A 20,000-nucleotide genomic window follows, 5' to 3' on the forward strand; every position below is an offset into this window, starting at 1 on the left:
AAAGCACTACATAAGTGAATATGTATGTATTTATAAGAGTGCATGCAAGTAAATCTTCTTGGTTTAATAGCCTTTCTTTAATGACTTGTAAAGGAACTGTGACAAGGCCCAGTGACAGTAAGAATATACAGCCAAAATTAAGCTTGTAAGCAGAAAGATTTTGGTCTCCTGTCGTACTAACGAACTGACCATACACTGCTGATTTTCCTTTGAAGTGGAATGACAACAGATACAAGAGATTAGTAATTTTTGCAGCCTATTTACGACATTATTATCATGTAATTCTCGTTTATTTTCATAAAAGTCGAAACAAGTCTGTGGTTAAGAATGAAGTGTATAAGAGGCTTATCTTTTGTCTGTTTCATGATTGCAGCCGTGCTGGGGCATCGCCTTGAAGAACTGTTAGCCGAATGAATCGACATCAGTACAATTTTTAAAAGCCTGGTAGTAATTGTATCGGTCTCTTTTAGCCGAATCGTTTAGTTAAGGGAACGTAAACAAACCAATACCGGTTATCAAACGGTGGTAGGGGTCAAAGACAGAGACAGAGACAAACACACAGACACAAAGACACACACACACATGCACAACAGCTTTCTTTCAGTTCCCGTCTACCAAATCCACTCACAAGGCTACAATGGAAAGCACTTGCCCAAGGTGTCACGCAGTGGGACTGAACACGGAACCATGTGGTTTTGAAGCAAGCTTCTTATCAATATTTATTTTTAAAATCTTCATTATTTTAATTTTGGTATTTTTCTCATTTGTATTGCTTTGTATTTCCGTGTTGTTCTTTGTCAATGGAACGCAATAAATAGCATAAGGGTATAAAACAACGAGAAACAAAAGATGATCTTGCAGTGCTCTGCATCTTACTCACCTGAAGACGTGCATGTACAAAGCTATTGCTAGATAATGTTAATGTGTAATACTTGTGTAAAATTCACCAACCAGCAGCTGATCGTGATGCGCCGAAACAATTGTAGTGATTTGGAATGAAGCCAGTTCATTCAATCTTCTCATATTGATTTCAGATTTCAAATTTTGGCACAAAGCCTGAAATTACGTAGGAGGGGCTAAGTTGATGACATCGACCCCTGTGCTCAAATGGTATTTATTTTATCGACCTGGAAATGACGAAATGTAAGGCCGACATCCGGCAGAATTTGAATTCAAATTTGTGAAGACAGACATTTCGTCGCTAAGCATTTTGCCTGGCGTGCTAACGGTCGAACCGACTAACCACCTTGATTCCATCTTCTCATATAAAAATTCTTATATATATATATATACATATATATATATATATATATATATATATATATATATATATATATATATATATATATATATATATGTGTGTGTGTGTGTGTGTGTGTGTGTGTGTGTGTGTGCGTGTGCGTGTGCGTGTGTAACTTAACATACATATATGCATATTAATATGCACCTGCATACGTATATACATGCAAAACGTTTAGAAAATGAGGAGATTACTCATAGATATCAGAACAAGAATCGCTGCAGATAAATTTTCCTTTTATTGCTTAATTTGTCACAAAAATAAATCTCGATGGTTTTTGTTGGCATTATAATGCAATAATAAACACATAACACGTGGTTCAAGAATACAGCATGGAATAGAACAGAATGCGACATGAAAAGTTTCAGGTCTTAATCATCAACAATCAAAGCAAATTTTACGTGAATGTGTTTGCGAAAATGAGCTCAAGTGAGTCAACGTAATAATATATATTGTAGAAAGACATTAATGTACGCGGCTTGTATCAGTAGAATAATTTAACTTGTAGAGTTAAATGTCTAAGAGGAGATAAATTGTCATAAGCAATCATAAAAAAATAATCGGTTAAAAGTATTTAAACTTGTGGAAATAATCCCATTATGGATAGATAAAAAAACTGATGGCTAGTCAAATGAGAGAGAGAGAGAGAGAGAGAGAGAGGGGGGGAGTGAAGATGGGGTCGGGTGAGACAGGGAAAGAAGGAGAGAGATAGAGAGAGAAATTTGTGAGAACAGAGCGAGCGTGGAAAGAGAAAGAAGTGAAGGACCGAGTGAGAGGAGGGAAGAAAAGAAAGAAAGATGGAAAAAGGGTAGTAAAGAAAAGGGACATAGAGAGATTAAACACGTTAGTTATAGTTACCGTTGTGAGAAAGAGTATGGTGTCTGTTGTAGACCGATTGAAGCAAAAGAGAGCCACAACGTCACATTGCGTTTTCATTTTCTCAATCACTTGTCTCCAAAGACGACTGTCTCTCAGCTAATACCTTTTTTTTTGCTATAACACATCTCACAGCAGTGACACAAAAATGTAGACTGCAGGAAATCGCTACACACCAACACATATAAGCATATACATAATACACACATGTATAGGCACACACACACACACACACACACACACACACACACACACACACACACACACACACACACACACACACACACATATATATATATATATATATATATATATATATATATAGGGGAGAATGTACGAAAAAAAAACAACAACGAACGAGGACAGGTGGTGTAAACAACAAAAGGATGTATTAGTTTGACGCTCGGGAATACAGAAAGTCTTTAACGTTTCGAGCTACGTTCTTCAAGAGAAAGAATACGGAGAAAACAAGGAGAAAAACACGGAGAAAAAAAATTGAATGGTGTTTGGTCAGCGATTAATCATGACACACACACACACACGTAAATAATATATGTGTATATGAATACATACACACACACACACATCTCTGAGCGACTTCAGTGAACCTGTTAATACAACTTCTTTTAAAAACACTACCTGTAACAGTTTAAAACATTATTTGTAACCGTTAACTTTTATCTTTCCGAAGAATGTCTATGTTAAATTTCTTTAAAAGTTCAAGTATTGTGCTGGCGTCCATTTTCTTGTTTCACCACTCAAAGTCCTCCTCATAATCCGTTACTCTCGAAAGATACTCCGGGTCTACCACCGCACACTGAAAGTACTCGGGTAACTCCCTAAATTCTGTTATATTCACATTATGAAGATTTTCATTTTGTCTGTTGTACAGTATATTTTTTCTTACAGGGAAAGGGTGGGGAAGTTCGGGGCTCCTGTGTGCTTGTGGTTGTCTTTGTGTCAGGCTCTACTCTTGCCAATTCTTATGGGCCGTTCTGGCGGCCTGGAGGCCTACTACTTTCTCTTCCATGTCCAGCAGTATTGGCCGCTGTTAGCCAGGCTATATCAATTTCTGGGGGTATATCTTTTACCTTTACCCTGGAAGCACGTCTCCAAAGCTATATGGGTAGAAGCACCACTACATCCGTTTTTAAGGGTGTTGCCGAGTGCAGCCTAGCAATAACTACCTCCTGGAACTGCACCTCCATCGTTCCAAACTTTCTTCCTCTGGCAAGGTAAGAAATCCTTTGCCAGATTGGTTTTTATGACTTTTCAACTTGAGCGGTCGACATGATTACAATTTTCTTTGTTGTTGGTCAGTACATCCTATGAATAATGGTTTTCTTCTTTTTTTCTTTTAAAACTTCTTTTGGGGTTCCCCTCCATTTTAAGCATCTTTGAATCTACACAACTCTTCGAGACACAGGTTTTCGCTTTTCTCATTCACCACCTCTGCATAATTCTTCACCTCCATTGCTTCGTCTATTCTCTTCAGACTTTTAACCAGCTCTTCCTCAGACGACATAAGATCTAAAGAAGAACTCAAACCCGTATTCCATTACGAAGACACTCGCCTACGACGTCGAAGAATACCGTTGCAAGACGGCAAAACACACGTGTTCCAGACAAAGGCAGCAGTTCAACAGCAATCAACAAGACGACGACCGCCTACTACGTACTCTTTCTTTTATTGGCAAACACAGTGGGGACAGCACATGGTGGGGTCAGAAGAAAAAACCTCAACTCACCTTGTCAGTTTATAAGATATCCGTTGAATTCATACGCCGATTTCAAAAACGGTAAAAGTGAAAACTACAAATAATATGGATGACTTATTAGCAATTTAACAACCTAAACGCAAAATTATAGACGTCACTATATATACATACATACACGCACACACACAAACACACATATACATTTAAGTGTATGTGTATATGTGTATATATATATTTGTGTGGTGCGTGAGACGTGCCTGTATATATATGCACCTCCACCACACAAATATATATACGTATATGCACAAACACTTAAATATATATATACACGCATATACACGAGTGAGCATATAAGCACAAAACAAGGTGGAAAAATAGTACTCGAATACCAAAGGTAGAGTAGTATACATTTGTTAAAGATGCAAAATTATCACAAACTGTTACTGTTTCACGTTGCCGTTCGTCGGACTGTTGTGATGAAAACTGTCCGACGAACGGGAACGTGAAACTCTCAGTAGTAATAGTTTTGTGATAATCTTGCAGCCTTAATAAAAGTATATATATATATTTATATATATATATATATATATATATATATATATATATATATATATATATAGCCTGACAACCACACTCAGGCACACCACACACCCACACCTACTTATAGAGTTATGCAATGTAAACGACACAGGCAGCGTCTTATATCATGCCTGGTGCCTTCATGCAACCTGCAAGCTGTGATCGCATGTCACATACAAGCTAAAACTAGTCGTAGGCGCAAAAGGTGGAAGAGTGACGACACAGAGAGACGACAGGAAAATGAGAAATAAAGAAACAGAAGGGGGAATATAGAATTATGTTCCCTTTGACAGTAAAGCCACACATATATATATATGTACATATTCATTTATCCATGCTTTGATATATATATATATATATATATATATATATATATATATATATATATGTATATATACCTTTGTAATATATAACATAATCATACGGTCTACAGATTAAAAATTTTCCCTATTTCTACACTCACAGGATATTATTTGCAATATATTTTTCTTATTGAAGCTTATATGAATGTTGTTGATTGTTTTTCCTTCCGCATGTACGTGCATATCTCCCCAAAATAAGGTATGTGATGTGTCCTGTTTTTCGATATAATAGAAGTGAGAAGCAAAGCCAGCCTATATTGAGCAACAGTAAGAGTGACGGGTAGAATCCGTGCCATAAGTGTTTTTGTGTTATCACATCCTAACATGTATTGTCACCTCCAAAAATGTCTTGCACATGCAGCATCAGGCCAATCCTGAATATTTTTTTTATTATAGTTAATGCTTTTGCTCTATTGAGTAGAATACTTCAGAACTAGTACGCGAACTTTCTGATACCACCTCGTTAGTAATCTATAACGAATATTTAAAAGCCTTTTGAATCTATTTACATAATTGTTTTCACAGAAAAGGTCTTTTACTAATTTCTTCGGATCTTTATATTCTGAGTTCAAATTCTGCCGAGATAATTTGTCTTTCGACTTTTCATACATCGATAGAATAATGCACTTGCCAAATATTGCCGTCAGTTTTATCGTCTAATCCCTTCAATTAGCGTTAAAGTAGCTGCGTATTCTTTAGAGACATAGATTATTAAGAGATAGTCAACAGTGTATGGGACATAACTACGTTAAATTACACGTCTGATCTGTCTATCGGGCTTCCGAACAGCTTTCATCTACTGAATACCTCACAAAACTTGGTCGATTCGAGGGTATGCAAAAAATACACACGTCCAAGATACCTCGAAGTTAAATCAAATTAGAACCGCGACGTTGCAAAGTGAACTTCTAAAGCTTTAGTCTATATTGAGACTAGGCTACCTACATACATCTGTGCGAGCAAATACACATACCTACACATACCCTTGAGTGAATATACATCGGTAGTACAATTTATATAGTTCAGATGCATGAGACAAAATAGAAAACAAAAAAAAAACGATAAATCCTACGCGTAGCACGGTATCACATACTGTACGTTGTAATGATAGGAAGTCTGAAAACTAAACAAAAGTTATATTGTTCACAATAGAACCAACATTTCGTTTTTCTTTCTTGAATCGATCGTTGATAATAATTATCTTTTATAGACGTATTCTCTATTATGGAATGTCAAATGCTTTACTAACCGATATACATTCTGCATTTACGAACAGTCATTTTTTAAAAAATATAACCAGCTTCCTATAAATATCTTAACAAGCCTCAGTATAACCTTTATCATACAAAGCTGAAATTATTAGGTCTAAGCAAAATGACTACTTGCATAACAAAGAAACTTATGACTCATAAACAGATATTGTAAAAGTTGTAGTAAGGTGAGGCTGTATCGAAGACTGCTTCATTCACTGATAATTGGGGGAGATTCGCTTACTTTTCAAAATTCAGAATTCCATTTTAAATAAGGACATTGCATCAAAATAAAAACTGACTGGAAACTAAATTTATGGAATAAGTTGTTCAGGCTGTGGAGAAAATTATATAGGACAAATGGAGACAACATTCAGAAAACGAATAATATTGTAGAGGGGGTAAATCTGATTGCGTAGCTACAGATAAATATCGCTTGCCTTTCAGAAATGGTGATTGATAAATAGACCAACGGTGAAGCAACGATGTTTCATAAGTCAATATGTTATCACAATAGCCTGCCGCGTTTGCTTTGTTATGCTTCATCGATAGAACCAACTTGTAGGATGAAATAATTGTCTATTACATTTTCGATTAAAGATATGATCAATAGATACATGTAACTTATAAATATGTGTGCATGTGTGCATGTGAGTGCGTGCGCGCGTGAGTTCAGGTTTCTCTGTGTTCTGTTATGCACCTCACTCTGCTTTCTGTATCTTCACAAATTCAGTGTTGCTATGCTAACCTTACGCCTTCGCAGACGTATGGTTAGCATAACCTTAACACACACGCAGGTATTTGGTACACATGATGTATAGACATTAGCAATCAGTTATATGCTACTGCTGTGAACATCAAGCTCGGAATATTCTGAAATATCAACGTGACACTTCAGTTTATATCGACACGACCAAAACAAATTTTTACACATATATCAAGTAAACACACCTACAACACAAACAGCCACGTCTGCATGGTCATTTGACCTGTTAGAATTAGCAGTCAAACTGCTCCCAAATTAGACCCTATTCTCAACAGATATTGTCCAAGACACTATGCCTAGAAAAAAGCAGTTGGTCATTACAGGAATACCTTTGATCTAATTTAGTAACCTACCTGGATAACCTGCGGTTTAACAACAGTAATACAGAACGTTCGGGCTAGTTTTGACAATTTTCATAAAAGGAAAAGAAAGCACTATCTCATCCAAAACTGAAGGTATTTTTAAAATCAAAAAAATATCAACTAGATTATTGTTGGGAAATGAGTTTTCTCAAAGTAGCTGCCAGAAGCTTCAACCACGGCTCCAGGGAAGATCTTCGAACACCTCCATGGTCTTGGCCACCCGCTCGGCCCTGATGTAGCAGGTAGAGTGGTTGGTTTCTTTTTCAACCGCGTCCGACACGTAATAATGCATGGAATTATAGTCAGTGGAATTAGGACGCCAGAAATTGTGGCTGACGTAGTCGTAGAAATTCTCCGACAACACTTCCTGACTATTTTTGGAAGTATGGCAAGGTGTCAAGTTGAATTGCCACACATGGACTTCCAGCAGCAACTCTTTCGAACCAGGGTTTGACCACAGTCTCCGGCTGCTTCAGTTAGTCATCTGAACTGAGCTTAAGGGCCTGTTCAAAGACACGAGGCAGCATGACTCACCCCCACTGGAAACACATCCAAAAGACAACAACAGTCTTGCTGGCCATATCTTCGTAATGCCTGTTGCAGCTATTCATGTCATGTCTTAAAGCTTTTATAGAGTTCATAGAGCAACAGCAATGATGTCGGCATTTTGATATCTAGCAGGAATCATCATGATGCAGGTAACTCTTTTCCAATATTCAGACAGTTTCCAATTCTCCTTGTCAGTAATTTTTATACACTCCAACTCCACTGACTGTTCATCAATACATGTAAGCTGTTCCTGAAAAAAGGAGACATAAAAAATCGTCAAGTTTAGCCTGAACCTCCTGTATCTACCCCACTAATGAACAAAGCTAACGGATTTAAACCTTCTACCAATGATAAGCCTTACAACCATTTCCTGGTGAGCGCACACATATAACATAAGCAAGACATTTTCTTGAACACAAAGTGTCTTATTCATGACACGAAGATACTTCAGATGTTTCTGTTCTCTAATAACTGACCACCGTGTAGCGAACACAAATCATGCACAAACCTCTGTGTAGCGGACAGAAATCATGCGCGCCTGTATCTGCGTATGTTGAATAAGTCACCCTCATTCAACTGATAAAGATTCAATCACCGATATTTGACAACCACTATCTCAACCGCAAAGCTATTTTCTACTTTAGTCTATCCTTCTATCCTGCTTCAGCATCCCACCGTTATTACTACAATGGCTTTTGTTCTGCTTCATTAATTAACTATACCAACTGTAATTCAAAACCTTTAAACATTCACTCTCCTCTCATTGTCAGCTTAGTCTATCTCACCTCCCAGGTACCGTAGGAAACACCTTCCCACGAACCAATGAAAGGGCTTATACATAGTTTCTCTATCTCAATGCTGGCCTAAGACTAAATACCATTCCCACTCCACTACCACCAGGTCCCTACTCTACACTCTTTCAGTACCGGTGCTCTAACAATTTGAAATTCTCAACATGGCACGTTTGCTCTCAAGCATCGACCTACAGAAATACAATCCTGCATCGCTGCTTCAGTAAATTACGTGAGACTGCAAGGGCTGTAGGCACCGTGTGGGCCTCTTACCTCATCTCTCATCATCTTCATTGGAAACAATTGAAGAAGAAAGAATAAAAAAGCTCTGCCATTGTCAAAAACAGTCTGGTTGGGCAGAAACGGAAAATCAAAATATAGAGCAAAGTTCCAGAGATCTTAGAAATTAGTAAAGGAATATTATTTTTTAAACCAAATTGCATTAGTGGGTACAAAATGTCAGTAACAAACATCTGCCAAATTACAAACAGTTTAAATTGATTTGTCTTGGAAAGAACGAAAGTAGGAAACGACAAACTACAACAACAACAACAATAACAAAGACACTTCTGCTAGTGATAATTTATATTTATTTATTTTTTTGCTTCATTTCTTCAGTTATTTGAAATGAATATATCTTAGTTTAGCATTTTCAAGTACAATAGCAGTTAATGAAGGGTCGCTTTCTACGAGATATTACTTTTACCTTTAGCACTTTTAACCTACTGTTTTTTTGTTTTTGTTATTGTTTTGTCAATGTTTACGAATCTGTGTGTGTATGTGTCGGCGTGTATATGTAAGTCAGTGCGAATGCGTGTGACTATTTATATGTTATAGTGAAGAGAAATGTGTGTGAGAGAAACAGGAGAGAGAGAGAGAGAGAGAGAGAGAGAGAGAGAGAGAGATAGATAGAGAGAGAGAGAGAGAGAGAGAGAAGGAAAGAGAAAGGGGTAGAGAGAGACCAATGCATCTAAGTATGCACGCCAATGTGTATTTGAATGTCTGTGTCAGTTTATCTGAATGTAGGCCTGGTATATGTTCTATGTGTATATATGTCTGTGGATATGAGCATGCATGTGCGAATATTTATGTATGTGTGTGCTAATGTGCTTGTGTATAAGTATGGATGTGTATATGTGCATATATGCATTAGCCTATAAATGATTGAATGAGTGCGCGCGTGTATCTGCGTATGTTTAATTTTGTATGTGTGTGTATTTCTTCCTTTCCACTTTGATTATATGAAATAAAATTATGACTAAAATAAGAATCTGATTCACTCTTAAATCGAAACTGTGTCAGCGAGTCAAATGTTACTATTTGATTGAAGTCAATGATTAACAACAATACAAGAAGCCTTTACGTTCTGAGTTCGAATCTGGCTGAAGTTCAACATCTAACCAGCTCTCACGTCCTTTATCCTCTAGCTAGCTCAAGAAAAAAGTGACCCTCTAAATCAACACACACCGTAACTACTTTTTTCATTCCTATTTCACTAGAATGTCTACCTTTTGCAAGTTCTTTTGCAAGTTCTTTTGCAAGTTCTTTTGCAAGTTCTTCCATCGTTCACACGAAATTTCTTCTTGAAACGGATCTGCTGTCCTGAGTGCATGAAGGTAATACAATCTCTGGTTAGTTCTTTCAGTGTTTTTTTTTATGCCACTGTTGATGAAAGCAATTTGGTTCTTTATAGTATTGAAGATAACCTTAAGGACCAGATTTTGCCTCCATGTATATTTATTCAATGCCAGTGAATAGTTGGAAAGAATATGTTTCAGTGTTCCGACTTTTCCACATCTGCATATATCATCTTCTGATACGTTCAGTCTTACTAAGCTTGTAGACGATGACAAGACATCGTAGGATAAACGAATCAGAAAACTTAGACGTGATGTAGTCCACTTCCATATTTCATTCCAACTTATTTTTCTCTCAACAAAATGTTTCTCTCATTTCGTCATCTGTCTTTGCTGGGAGCATTGAATCAAATGAAGTTCTCTTCTTTGTTTCCCTTGCTTTGGCGCTGTTACTAACAACATGTCTGCGTTCGCTCCGCATCATGCTTTCAAACGGTCTGAACCGATCTGCACCGAATCCAAGTTGCAGCCACCAAATCTCGGTGTGTAAGTGAAGACAGGATGTCATCGGTCTCTGTTTCTGCTTTCCACTTCCTGATTGTTTGTACATCTGATGGATTACACCTGATTTCTATATCCTTCGATCCTCTCAGCATCATCACCGTTCGTACCTTCTCTACTTTATAAATTTCGACTATTGACGCCAGTGATAATTGTAACAAGTTTCTTTTACGATAGAGAGCTGAGCTGTTCAATATCCGAGGTAGGCCGAACCATTTTCTAATGAAAGCCTTACACTTTTGCTCAATGATTTGAACTCGTGACAGTGCTACCTCGTATAATAAAAGCGGCCACGAAAAACATGGATACAAGCTAAACTGTAAGCACCATATTTTATATTTCCCTGGTAGCTTTGAGCCATCAATTGTTGTTAACCCATCCTCGGCTTGTTTCATAATTTGCATCTCACGGCTATCTGACAATGTACCAGCGTATACAAGCCCCAAGCTCTTAACGGGTTCTTCATTGACCGTTGAAATGCTTTCTCCTAATATCTGAAACTTAACTTCTTTTTGCACTCCCTTAATATATGTCAGACCACGCGACTTCTTTGCTCTGAATCGCATCCTTGACCACTTCATCAGCTCGGCTAGCCTCAAGAGGGCACTCTGCATCATTTGTTGTCTGTCGATAGAAGTGATATGTCATCGCTGGAGGCCTTCTTAGGTGATTTTACATGTGCTTTCAAAATAATCTCCACGACTAAGATAAACCACGTGACAGATATTGTGCAGCCAGTAGCAATGCTAACCTCCAATCAGTGCCAATCTGCTGTAAAATTTCCAGCTATAAACCTCATCTCAAAACTGTCATAATATACTCTCATTAATTTTGTTACTTTCTCCGGAATGTGGAAGTGGTCCATGGCTCTCATCAGTAATTCATATGACACTGAACCATTTGCATTAGCTAAATCAAGCCATACCACGTTCAAACTTGCCTTGTTCTGTTTGGCATCCTGGATCGCTTTTCAAATCGAAAAACAATGCTCAACGCATCCATGGATTCCAGGGATTCTGGCCTTTTGAACAGATTCATCAACATATCCATTACCCAGTAGAGAGAATGCCATAAAGATCTTACCATCCACATTCCATAAGGATATCAGCCTTAACTGTTGTATTGTCTCTGCATTGGTTTCCTTTGGCAAGTATATGCTTTCTGCTTTACACTGATCCTCTACTAGAGTCTGTTCGCGCCACAGCTGTTGGAGCAGGAGGAAGAGTTTCTTTCGTAGACGATTGTAATATTTATACACTTTATATGAAATTCCATCACCTCCTGAAGCACTCTTTCCTCTGGCTTTTGACACATATTCATGCACCTCTTTCTCTCCGAAGTCTCCAATTTGAAATTTGACATCAACCCCGTACGGGTTCTTCAGAAAATGTTCATGAGTCTTTCTGCATTATTTTTTCCGCTGTTATCAGAAAGTCACAAAGTCACTTCAGAAAAAATACCCGGCATTTGTTGCAGAAGACTAGCCGTATATGAAAATGGTGTCCTTACTGATCATCAGTAATTGATGCCCCAAGGAAGAAGGGACGCTTTTCACTTTGACAGAATTTTTGTTAAGGAAGTATAGCATTTATTATTTATACCCCATTTTAAGTTGGTAAGATGGCAGAATTGTTAGCACCCCGGGTAAAATGCTTAGAGGCCTTTCGCCCGTCTTTACGTTCTCAGTTCAAACTACGCCGAGTTCGACTTGGCCTTTCACCCTTTCAGGGTCGATGAAATAAGTACCAGTTGTGTACTGACGTCAATATAATCAACATCAACTATCCCCTCCCGCCAAATTTCAGGCCTTGTGCCTTTAGTAGAAAGGATTGATTATACCCCATTTTGATAATTACACTTCATGACAAAGTGAGAAAAAGTTTCTTTAGCGAGAGATAATTTTGGTGGTCTTAGCGAGTTTGAGGGTGTTCTTTTTGTAAGTTTTGCTTCATTACATCTAGATTGTAATTTACAATTAGATACCCCTATATATCAAACTTAATGAGATGTAATGTAACACATGAATTACGTCAAGTGTTCTTATTTGTCTTTTAAGAATGCTTTTGACTGATCTTTTTGTGACACCTTTTAACGAGAGCTATAAATATAGATATAACACTTATGAGGTGGTGTATTTTTAGAACACTTTGATTTAAATGCGTTTTTCAGATGTTATTGTGATTTGTTATATCAAACTGGTAATTACTCTGTTCACTGTGGACTACTGTTTTTGATTTCTCCAATTCAATTTGCTTCAATTTACATGGCTTCAGGAAGTGTACGTCACCATGACTCAATCAGTTTTGTTACATCTGTGGGGAATATGCATTCAAGAAATGTAGAAGAAACATCGCACCACTCATACAAGCAAGACACAAAGATTACTTCAAAATGATACTTGGAGACCAAAATAAATGTTTTGCCCCGCACATTGTATGCAAAGGCTACAGTGACAAGCTGAAACAAATGCCATTTGCCGCTCCGATTGCATGGTGAGAACAAATCAACCATTCTACTGACTGCTACTTCTGCATTACTAATGTTGAGGGGAGCAATAAGAAGACTGCAAAGTATATCAAGTATCCTAATTTACCATCTGTCATAAGACCACAGCCAATTGATGAAATTCTTCCTGTGTCAAACAATCATCCGAGAGTTCCGATGACGAAACTAGATATATTGACGAAATGGATGACAAGGCTTTTGACGTTCAAGAAGAAAGAAGCCAACGAAAGTTTACCATCATGCAGGGATCAGCTCGCCCTTGAGACCTTGTTTCAATAGTAGTGATCACTTGATGAAATATTTCACCATGTTCATCACTAATCTTACCCAAACCCAAAAGAAAGAGATCCAGGTGACTTTTAAAAGATGTTTCTTTAGGGACGGTGTGACACCCTGTACATCAAAGGAATCCAGGAGGTCAGCTAGGATTGCCTTGTAATGTAGGTTACTGTGCTTTTCTAGAAAGTTTTCGATTGTCTTTAACACAGCATCATAAGTTCATCGTTCATCGTTCAACTAATTCTTCATCAGTTTGCGAGTGTCGGGTCCAATGAACATGCCCTCTTTAATCTTTGCTTCTCTTAATTGAGGAAAGATATCTTTCAGCAATTTGATTGTTTGCACTTCAGGGTACAATAACTTCACGGAATGTTTGAAGATACCAAGTTTCATACGTAGTGGTGGTAACACAATTAGCGAGGTGAAACCAGTGGTACGTATTGAACGCTTTCATTCCCTGGTCTCCATTCATGACGTGCTGGCCAATCCTAGCAGATGTAGTGCTCATTCCGAGCCCAGCTATTCCACAAGCACAAGAAGCAGCAAAACTCCGCGTAGTCCTTTTACCTTCCATTTAAAAAACCTATTATATTCAAATCATCTGCAGCTTTTCACTTGAAATCACCATACCTGATCAAGGAATGTAATATCTTGAAACCCTTTTATCTTTCTTGAATAACCCCCTGGAATCCCTGGGTACTCATTCCCAACATGCAAAAAGACCTAAATTTTGCTGGAAACACTGCCACCAATGATTACCCACAAATCTATCTTGACATCGGAGGAAATGCCCTATGCCATTATCAAACTGATAATATTCTTGCAATGAACCAAACCCAGTTCATCATGTATGCCAAGTAATTCAACAAATTTCTTCGTTTGGTTCTTGTACGTTGTTATTTTAGTTGCTTGGGCTGACTCACTAAATTCTATGAGCATTGTTCCAACCAAAGTAAGCATCGATTTTTGAAAGTCGCAACTTTCGAACAAAACGATCCAGTTGTTCTCAAGGGCGAGCTGATCCCTGCATGATGGTAAACTTTCGTTGGCTTCATTCTTCTTGAACTGATGTTGACAGTGAAATGAATGCTGTGACTTTTTGTGATAAGCCCTTTTTAAGTGTATTTAGTCATCTTAATAGTAACTAACTGTAGTTTAGCACATTAATAAATTACATGCAATATACACAAGATTAAATACTTCTCTGTAAATAAAGTATTTGTGGGGTATCTTGTTGATCAAAATGTAGATCAAAATCTATACGTGATGGAACAAAACTGATTTCCTATTCATAAAGTACAACTTAAAATTAGGTAATATCACCTAGTGTTTCCTAATATGTTAGTGTCATGCCTGGAACCAGGATTCGAACTTAAAATTTAAAGGAATTCAAAGCTAATTAAGCACAAAAAGTCCAACTCCAGTCAATTCCACAATGGCACACTGTGTTTTGATTAAATATAAATAAAAATTATTTCACTGAAATAAAATTTAATTAGTCTTAATTCGCGTCTTCAGTGACGTCAGACAATTTAAAGTTTTCTGGTATAGCTACTCTATACAATGATGTTTATATACCTGATTTAGCTATGTGCATTGTTGTCCAAATTCCCGATAAGCATGGCGAATATGTAAATTAAGCTTGGACAAGACACAGACAAGAACACGTCTTCCTTGATCCAGCTACAACGGAGAGAAAGAAACGCAAGTTAGGAGAAGAAAGATGGCCGATGGTCACGTGGGAGCCACGTGAGCAAGGGAGGGAGAGTGAGGGAGAGAGAGTGATAGACAGAGAACTGTGATGGGAAGAGGAAAAAATTGGAGATAAGATAAGTGAGAAAAACAGGAGGGGGAGAAGGGGAGAAAGGAAGAGAGAAAAAACAAAAAAGTAATAAGATAGAATAAGGGAGAGAAGGACGTAAAAGAATGAGAGAGAAAGAGAGAAAAACAAAAGAGTAAAAAGATTTTAAAGATAGTAGAGTGCGTATCAGAGTTATTAAGATAAATCTTACTTGGAAGAGGATGCGTGACGTTCAATCATATAATGGGAAAGTGTAGCATTAACAACAAAACATTTGTGGAGTAAATGACGTCGGCGTAAATTAATGTTTAACTATCCTCTTAGATGCGGTAAACAATGTTATTTGAAATGCAGAGTTGTATTGTCTGATAGTGTTCAGAAAATCCTTTGACTTGATGGAAGTGCCTTTTAGAAGATCCACAGGAGGTTAAGAAGGAGCTGGTAGTGCTGGCAATGTTATCTGGCCACCTGAGCAGCACATTCCATTTGTTTCATTTGAAAAGTCTAAAGCACTTCAGAAACGACAATTTGTGTTTAACACACCAATTTGGACAGAGTTATCATTTTTATAAGAATGGGATGGATCATATCTGAAAACAGCTTCAGCAGTTGTGAAGAACGAATTTGTACGTAGTCTGTTTCTGAGAGATATTCTATTGGACCTCCGTCTAATCATTAAAACATTCATTTAATGATCCAGCATTAAGTACTGCAACATGCATTTTCTGATCTTGAAAAAATCTCATGTCCCTTCTCTCTTCAGACACTCGTCTTCGGTTTTCTACCATCCTCCTTGCTTTATACTTGTTTCTGGAGAGATTACGTCATTTCTTTGGTGGAATATTTTTTCAATATTGTAAACAAAAAATTATGAACATAGAAAGAAATTAATCCCTATTTTTGTAAGCAGTTGTATGCATGTAGTATGTTTTTATTTTTGTATGCAGTATAAATTAACCAATTAGAAGCACATGTATGAACTGCTAATTTAACGGTAAATGCCACAATAATTATTACAGATGAATTTCTTGATATATATATATATATATATATATATATATATATATATATATATACATATATATATATCATCATCATCAAGCACGTATTAAATAATAATTTAAGGGTAAATATGTAACTGTATTGTAATGTGTATTTTTATATACATTTGCCACCTCATTGCTTTTTGTCAAGAGGTTCACCTCCAACCGTTCGTTATGTCAGTCAACAAACACACTGATACACCATTCTGCTGTGGTGGCTCATTTTGTGTTTCTCCCGCTCATTCCGTAAAAAATTATTTGAAGAGAGCAGAAATTGAAAGGAGAGAAAGCGAAAAGGTCAGAGAAAGAAAGTGAAGGAAATGAGAAAGTGAAAGATTTTTGTACATGTATATGAAATGGATGTGTGTGTGTGTGTGTGTGTGTGTGTGAGAGAGAGAGAGAGAGAGAGAGAGAGAGAGAGAGAGAGAGAAATAGAGATAAAGTGAGTGAGTGAAGGTGTGTGTCATGATGATTGATGATTGATGTTTTTAATGTACACACACATATAGAAAATGTGACGTCATCGTATAAAATGTTTACGATAGTTAATTTATGGAAAATATTATTATGCTATAATTTTTGAAATGCAAATATGTGAATGAAAATTAAGTTTAATTTGTAGCCGAAATAGTACTGAATCTTTTGATACCCCATACGTCAAAATCTGTAACTTGGGTTTGGAATGCTTAAGGAATATATATATATATATATATATATATATATATATATATATAGGAGAGACTTCTTTCAAACAGAAATTATTACCTCACATTTGCAATAGAGACGTAATACTGAAGTAGTGTAAGAGATAAGAGATTGGTCTGGGCTCGCATTAGGCAAGAAATTGGAAATTTTTTTGGCCCATGACACTGCATGCACCTTGGCTTTTGTAATCGACACATGTTGCTTTAAGTATTTTATTTCGATTTTTACTGACGTAGTGGTAAGAACAACGGAATACGTAGCAATCATTTTGAATAAAAATAAGAATGGAAGTTTTAATCATCCGATGGACAGGCAAATATTACAAAAATTGCGATTCTCACTTTGAAACTGACAATTTTGAAAATCCTTTTAGATTACGGAACACCCCGCTCTCTCATGTATCCATGTTTAAAATTTCAGCACGATCGGATGAGCAATACTCGGGTTATAAGCGAACAGACAGACAGAATGGGATTTATATATATACTAGTTTCTATATTTCTGATATATGTGTGTCTATACATTTATATTTATATTGCTGTAGGAATTTCACTTTTTATATAGAGAAAGTTAGCTTCTTTTGTTTAGCTATAAATCGAAATGCATGTTCTTGTGTGTGTGTGTGTGTGTGTGTGTGTGTGTGTGTGTATGTGTGTGTGTGTGTGTGCGTGTGTGTGCGTGTGTGCACGTGCGTACGCGCGTGTGTGTGTATGTGTGCCTCTGTATGTGTGTGTTTGTGTGCATGTGTAGGTGTCTGCGCGTGTGTTCAAATACATACACTTATATGTCTTTGTTTACAAACCTCACCTATCTGGTATTTTTAGCACACCATTATTGTCATATTTCCCGTTGTTTCGCCATTCTTTTGATTTTTCTTGATTTGGCTTTGGGTAGCAGTCGATTCCTTATCTCTTAGTCTCCCTGTTTCTGTTAAGTTTTGTTTTTGAAACTCGGTAACAATCATTCAAACCTCTACAATGCACAAATCTCATTCAGATTCATATACTACAATTACGTTTTTTACTTATGTTCCATAGCAACTCCACCAAAATATCATCAAATTGTTTTCCAATAAGTGCCTGATCTTACACTCCTTCCAAAAATGTCAAATCTCCTTCTTTATATTTACATTGATAATAAAGTACATTGAGGAATAATGCCAAAGTTTCTTTCCTTCTATATCATTTTTTCCTTTTGAAACCCTTTCTTCAATTATTATAGCAATATTGTATTTGTTTTGTTATAGACTCCTGTTGATGCTTTTTCTATTATTTACTCTAGATCTTGCTGGATGTCTGACTCTGTGTATGTGTGCGTTAGTGTATGAGTATGTGTGATGGAAAGAGATAGAGATAGAGAGAGCGAGTGAGAGAGAGAGAGAGAGAGAGAGAGAGAGAGAGAGAGATAGAGAGATAGAGAGAGATAGAGAGAGAATGAGCGTACCATATGATTTCATTTATCTTGCTTGTTTGGCCTAATTTTTTTCTCTGTTGATTTTACTTTTGTTATCAATATAACTCAGAAGTGGAACAGCCAGGCAGATTACACATACATACATACATACATACATACATACATACATACACACACACACACACACACGTGTGTACACACATATGTGCAGGTGCTCACACACACACAGTTATATATATATATATTACAAAAACTACGTGCGCTTTGTGCGAAGCAAATAAGTAAATAGAGAAATGGAGTGTAGAAGAGATTCTCAACGATGTTTAAAACATAAAGAAAATAACACTCATTGTTATATTAAAGATTTATAATATAAATTACAGTAAAAATTATCGGAAAAGTTACAACTGAGAGTAGTAGCAGGTTTATATTTGGTGTAGGAAATGATGTGAAAATTATAGCGTCGGATGTGGAAGCAAGTTTTTGAGTTGGGCGACTTTTTTGTCTGTTTCTTTTAATGGATTTCTCTGGAGAAAGAACAAAAGCAGTGACATTTTTCAGAGACATCCGAAAGTGGTTGTAAGGGAGGAAATTGATCTAATTGTATGCTAGAACTGAGTGGAAGTTAAGAAAATGCGTTCGCTGACAAATGCTGTGATTATGCACCTGACGGTCAAAAATTAACAGAGAGGTGTGTCTGCGATAGACCAGGGGTTTCTTAGTCACAGTAAAAGTGTTTATTGTGATTATGTTACATTGGTTAACATGGATGAAACGTGAGAAGACAATAGATTTGATGTGGATGGGTAGGAAGAGGAAAAGTTGAGATGCGAGGAGGACCCGTAGGTTTAGAGAAAATGATGGTGATGAGGTGGGTTGGCAACGAAACGACACTGCCAGAAAACTTCTGGTGATGTCGGAGATGGAAGAAAAGAATCCTACAGAGACAGGAAAAGTGCCGACAAAGATGAAACGTGTGAATAGCAGTCTGCTGTGGCGGTGCGACAGGCACGTGTAATCATTCTAGCTTAGATCAGGAAACAGAAGAAGAAACACTTTAAAGAGTTGATAAGTTCAGTAGAGCAAGATTTGTGGGGGTGTGGGTTAACGCTAGAAAGTAGAATGAAATTTTATAGGAGAAATTTGAGCGGAAACACGTCGTTGAAAAATATGTGTATGTATATATGTATATATATATATATATATATATATATATATATATATATATATATATATATATATATATATATATATATATATATATATATATATATATATATGTATATATATGTATATATATATATATATATATATATATATATATATATATATATATATATATATATATATATATATATATATATATATATATGTATATATATATATATATATGTATATATATATATATATATATATATATTCATATATATGTATATATATATATATATATATATGTATATATATATATATATATATATATATATATATGTATGTATATATATATGTATATGTATATGTATATATATATATATATATATATATATATATATATATATATATATG

The 20,000-nt window shown here is 36.4% G+C and overlaps 1 protein-coding gene across 1 annotated transcript in view; it reads left to right on the forward strand.

The window, feature by feature from the left end:
- LOC106870540 (glycine receptor subunit alpha-2) overlaps positions 1-20,000 on the forward strand; it is a 313,915-nt gene that overhangs the window by 206,756 nt on the left and 87,159 nt on the right. The window lies entirely within an intron of this gene.

The sequence above is a fragment of the Octopus bimaculoides genome, chromosome 13, assembly GCF_046866305.1.
Source record: "Octopus bimaculoides isolate indiv1 chromosome 13, ASM4686630v1, whole genome shotgun sequence".
NCBI classification, from domain to species: Eukaryota; Metazoa; Mollusca; class Cephalopoda; order Octopoda; family Octopodidae; genus Octopus; species Octopus bimaculoides.